Raw genomic sequence first — 6,000 nt, 5'->3', positions numbered from 1 at the left:
GAATTGATCCCTGAAAATCAAGTCTGAAGAGTTCAGAAGTCACCTCAGAAATTAACATTTTGTACCCTGATATTCTTTTGGGGAAATTTTACCGTTTAATAGAACCAACGGATTATTAGAAATGGGTCAACAATTAGTCAATTGTTTTCACTTTGTTTTTTGTATATTTAAAAATATCTGTTTTGTTGTTGCTATATGAAATATATGAAAGTCGCAAAAAAAGGAAAAAACACACAATTTGTAAATCCACGACAGCCTTTGAAAGTTTTCCCCATAAATAAACACCCATAATTATTTTTGTTTGATCCGCCTCAAGAGTCGAACCTTTTAAGAAGATGGGAAATGGCTTTGCCTTGATGAGTGACCTCTTGGATGTTAATGTGAGGGGGCTTCTTGTGCTTGTCCCATTTCAGAAGAGCGCTATATGGTATCAGAAGCTGGCCCCGTCGTCCTGCCCTGGCCAAGTTTACTCTGTGTGCATCCGGGAAGCAGACTCACTAATGGTGCTCATGAGTGATGTTATAACTTTAGCTATCTGAGAGAGCACCTTTTAACTGCTACTGTGTGATGTCCATGTAGGGCCAGGATGCCGCGCAGCCTGTGAGACACACTGGAAAGATGTTGTTATTTTGGAAAAAATTGTGTTGATCTTTTAATGAAAGACGTAATTGTGTGGCTACTTATGAAGGGGTTTCCAACATTTACCAGATTGTGCTACGTTTACCGACCAAACCATTAAAACAAACAAATTAAGATTAACTATAATAAAAATATATAGAATAGAATATAAAGAATAGATTTGTTTAGCCTTGAATATCGAATAAAAAACAACACCAAAAACATAACATAACATAACCAAATCAACCCAAACTCTTTTTTCTACACAAATAAGTGAACAGATAAATAGATAGATAAATATCCATGAAACAACTCATGGCATCATTGTTGTTAAGCTCAGCCTCTCCCCATGGGCTGATAACCCGTAGTGTATGAAACACACCATGAACCAAGCATGATGCAGACGCCACAAACAACAAGAAGCCATCCCGTCCTCACAAAACGGCTCACGAAACACGTCAGCCATGACACACAGCATTTCCGTTGCCTTGAAGTGGCCGTGTTTACGCTGTGGTTTACAGTGGTGGGGTATAAGAACACTAGCAGGGTGACCTTGACAAACAGGTCAATCTGGCATCATTTCCACAACTGCTCCCACACTAAAGGGGACCCAGAACGATGGGTGTGTGTGATATCTTGTTGAACGTTGATGTCATGGGCTTGAAGGAATCCCTTCCTGCCTGACTCTTGGCCTCTGGCTTCCTTAAATGCTTCACATCAAAAGTGAGGTGCGAGGAAATGACTCGCGGCGGTGTCCCCAGAGTTCGGAGAAGCTTCGCCTGAAGGGGCCGATCATGTTGACAGCTACAAAACAGGATGTGTGTTATACTGGCGACCTGATGTTTATGAAACGTGGTGGGATGTTTCAAAGCTGTGATAACATGACAGATCTAATGAAATAGTAAAACAACCGAAGTCATGGGCAAAAACTTGTAACCTGCCCTGTTCATTGTGTGACCTCATACCAAAAGTAAAGTCGACCTATGGCTATTTTAATATTCCACGTTAAATACAAATACTATGTTGTAATAATTATTATAGATACAATAGTCATATTTGGCCTAAATGGGTACGTTCCTTCCTTAATAGATCAAGCAACAGTGTAACGTTGGATGCAAAGCAGATGCATAGCATAAGCATGTTACGACTTTGTCTCATTAATGGTAGGCTACTCTTCCAAGCAAAGTTAATTTATGCAGCTACTACTATTGCTAATATTGTAGAGAGTGTACATCGCATTAATTGTGTTCTTATGCAGCTCTGCAAAAAAAGAAAATAGCCCACCAGTGAGCCTAAGCAGCAAATAACGGAGATCAACCGGAAAGAGAGTAAGTTCAGAACGAGGAGAACAAGGATACGTTAGCTCGCCAGCACACACTAAAGCATGCTACAAATTGCTAATTGAGAACAATTCAGGGATTGTTACCAACAATTGTTGCATGCGATTCCGTCGCATACTTTAAACCATTTGATTTAAGTTATATAGTGCAACGCTATACGGAAAATATTAGATACTTTATCATAAAACTTGGATGTTCTCAAACATGTCAGGATGGCCGAGCGGTCTAAGGCGCTGCGTTCAGGTCGCAGTCTCCTCTGGAGGCGTGGGTTCGAATCCCACTTCTGACAATAACATTTTACTTAATATTTTGTATGGTGGACGCTTCTTAAAAACGTATTCATGAAATAAACATAAGGGTAACACTGTCGATATTTATCAAATAAAACATAGGTGGTAACATTGTTGTTTTTCTTTGGTTGTCATGAAAAAAAACATAAGGGGTAACACTGTCGTATTTTATTGGTCGTCATGAAAAAAAAACATAAGGGGTAACACTGTTGTTTTTTTATTGGTCGTCATGAAAAAAAACATAAGGGGTAACACTGTTGTTTTTTATTGGTCGTCATGAAAAAAAACATAAGGGGTAACACTGTTGTTTTTTATTGGTCGTCATGAAAAAAAACATAAGGGGTAACACTGTTGTTTTTTATTGGTCGTCATGAAAAAAAACATAAGGGGTAACACTGTTGTTTTTTATTGGTCATCATGAAAAAAATACATAAGGGAAATAATAGAAATACACACATACATTTTAATGTCATGTATATCCTCTTTATTGATGATTGATTTTTACATATTGGCATCGCCTCAGTGGTGTAGTGGAGTGCACTCTGACTAACCCCCTGGAGACCGGGGTTCAAGTCTGGTTGATGACCTCTGTTGGAAGGCTCATATCTCTATTTCATGCGAATTATAAAGTCAAGTATAACCTTTGTGATGACTTTATCCGGTGTCTTGATGGTGCATTGTTAAGTTCGGAGGTTAACACTCTAAACTCCTCTTGTTTGGATCCCTGCAAAAATGTCGACAGGGGTGCCAATGTCTATTTTTATTGGTCAACATGGAAAAAACATGAGGGGTAACTGTCGTTTCTTATCGGCCGTCATGAAATAAATATAAGGGGAAAACACTGTTGATATTTATCAGATAAAACATAGGGGGTGACACTTGTTTTTCTTTGGTCGTCATGAAAAAAAACACAAGGGGTAACAATGTCGTTTTTATCAAATGGAACATGAGGGGTAACACTGTCATTTTTATCAAATGTAACATAAGGGGTAACACTGTCGTTTTTCTTTGGTCGTCATGAAAAAAACCATAAGGGGTAACACTGTTGTTTTTTATTGGTCGTCATGAAAGAAAACATAAGGGGTAACACTGTTGTTTTTTATTGGTCGTCATGAAAAAAACCATAAGGGGTAATACTGTTGTTTTTTATTGGTCGTCATGAAAAAAAACATAAGGGGTAACACTGTTGTTTTTTATTGGTCGTCATGAAAAAAAACATAAGGGGTAACAATGTTGTTTATTATTGGTCGTCGTGAAAAAAAACAAGGGAAATAATAGAAATACACACATACATTTTAACGTCATGTATATCCTCTTTATTGATGATTGATTTTGGCGTATTGGCATCGCCTCAGTGGTGCAGTGGAGTACACTCTGACTAACCCCCTGGAGACCGGGGTTCAAGTCCGGGTGACGACCTCTGTTGGAAGGCTCTTATCTCTATTTCATGCGAATTATAAAGTCAAGTATAACCTCTGTGATGACTTTAACCGGTGTCTTGATGGTGCATTGTTAAGTTCGGAGGTTAACACTCTAAACTGCTCATGTTTGGATCCCTGCAAAAATGTCGACAGAGGTGCCAATGTCTATTTTTATTGGTCAACATGGAAAAAACATGAGGGGTAACTGTCGTTTTTTATCTGCCATCATGAAATAAATATAAGGGGAAAACACTGTCGATATTTATCAAATAAAACATAGGGGGTGACACTTGTTTTTCTTTGGTCGTCATGAAAAAAAACACAAGGGGTAACAATGTCGTTTTTATCAAATGAAACATGAGGGGTAACACTGTCGTTTTTATCAAATGTAACATAAGGGGTAACTGTCGTTTTTCTTTGGTCATCATGAAAAAAACCATAAGGGGTAACACTGTTGTTTTTTATTGGTCGTCATGAAAGAAAACATAAGGGGTAACACTGTTGTTTTTTATTGGTCGTCATGAAAGAAAACATAAGGGGTAACACTGTTGTTTTTTATTGGTCGTCATGAAAAAAACCATAAGGGGTAACACTGTTGTTTTTTATTGGTCGTCATGAAAGAAAACATAAGGGGTGACACTGTTGTTTTTTATTGGTCGTCATGAAAAAAACCATAAGGGGTAACACTGTTGTTTTTTATTGGTCGTCATGAAAAAAAACATAAGGGGTAACACTGTTGTTTTTTATTGGTCGTCATGAAAAAAAACATAAGGGGTAACACTGTTGTTTTTTATTGGTCGTCATGAAAAAAATACATAAGGGGTAACACTGTCGTTTTTTATTGGTCGTCATGAAAAAAAACATTAGGGAAATAATAGAAATACACACATACATTTTAATGTCATGTATATCCTCTTTATTGATGATTGATTATTGTGTATTGTCATCGCCTCAGTGGTGCAGTGGAGTGCACTCTGCCTAACCCAGTGGAGAACGCGGCTCAATTGCTGTGGAAAACACAATATCTTTAATTTTAAACGTAATGCTATCATGTCTATTGCACTATATAACCACAGACATATTCAATTTACATTTCTCAGTGGGAAGTGGAGGGAGCTGTGAGCTAACCCCCTGGAGACCGGGGTTCATGTCCGTTATATATCTTATCACTATTTCATGCGAATTATAAAGTCAAGCATAACCATTGTGTTGACTTTATTCGGTGTCTTGATGGTGCATTGATTAGTTCGGAGGTTAACTCTCTAAACAGCTCAGGTTTGTATCTCCGCAAAAATGTTAACAGGGGTACCACTGTTGATGTTTATTGGTCAACATGGAAAAAACATGAGGGGTAACTCTGTCGTTTTTTATCGGCCGTCATGAAATAAATAAACATTTATTTATTTATGTATATTGCCATCGCCTCAGTGGTGCAGTGGAGTGCACTCTGCCTAACCCCCTGGCGACCGGGTTTCAAGTCCGGTTGATGTCGTCTGTTGGAAGACGCATATCTCTTTTTCATGTGCATTATAAAGTAAAGTATAACCTTGGTGATGTCGTTATCTGTTGTCTTGATGGTGCATTGTTAAGTTCAGTGGTTAACACTCTAAACAGCTCATGTTCGGATCCCCGAAAAAAAATGAGAAATATATAAGGGGAAACACTGTTGATATTTATCAAATAAAACATAGGGGGTGACACTTATGTTTTTCTTTGTTCTTCATGAAAAAAAACACAAGCTCATGTTCGGATCCCCGCAAAAAAAATGAAATAAATATAAGGGGTAACACTGTCGATATTTATCAATTAAAACATAGGGGGTAAAACTGTCGTTTTTATCAAATGAAACATGAGGGGTGACACTGTCGTTTTTCTTTGGTAGTCACAAAAAAAAACATAAGGGGTAACACTGTTCCTTTTTTTATTGGTCGTCATGGAAAAAAACATAAGGGGTAACACTGTTGTTTTTTATTGGTCGTCATGAATAAAAACATAAGGGGTAACACTGTTCCTTTTTTTATTGGTCGTCATGAAAAAAAACATAAGGGGTGACACTGTTGTTTTTTATTGGTCGTCATGAATAAAAACATAAGGGGTAACACTGTTGTTTTTTATTGGTCGTCATGAAAAAAACCACAAGGGGTAACACTGTTGTCTTTGTCAAATAAAATATAAGGGGTAACACTGTTGTTTTTCATCAGTCATCATGGGAAAAAAACATAAGGGGTAACACTGTCGTTTTTATCAAATGAAATGTAAAAAAAAATGTCGTTTTTTATCTGTCGTCATGAAAAACCCATAAGGGGTAATGTGGGGCGCGGGAAGTCAGTC

General features: G+C 37.6%; 1 non-coding gene across 1 annotated transcript; it reads left to right on the top strand.

Moving 5' to 3' along the window:
* The first annotated feature begins 2,164 nt into the window (after nt 1-2,164).
* trnal-cag (transfer RNA leucine (anticodon CAG)) lies at nt 2,165-2,247 on the top strand. The gene has a single exon. It is a non-coding gene; the product is annotated as a tRNA-Leu (tRNA).
* The last annotated feature ends 3,753 nt before the right edge of the window (nt 2,248-6,000 follow it).

The sequence above is a fragment of the Gadus morhua genome, chromosome 21 (assembly GCF_902167405.1).
Source record: "Gadus morhua chromosome 21, gadMor3.0, whole genome shotgun sequence".
Taxonomy (NCBI): Eukaryota; Metazoa; Chordata; class Actinopteri; order Gadiformes; family Gadidae; genus Gadus; species Gadus morhua.
The sequence above is the reverse complement of the archived record's forward strand: the minus strand, read 5'-3'. Positions and strand labels throughout refer to the sequence as shown.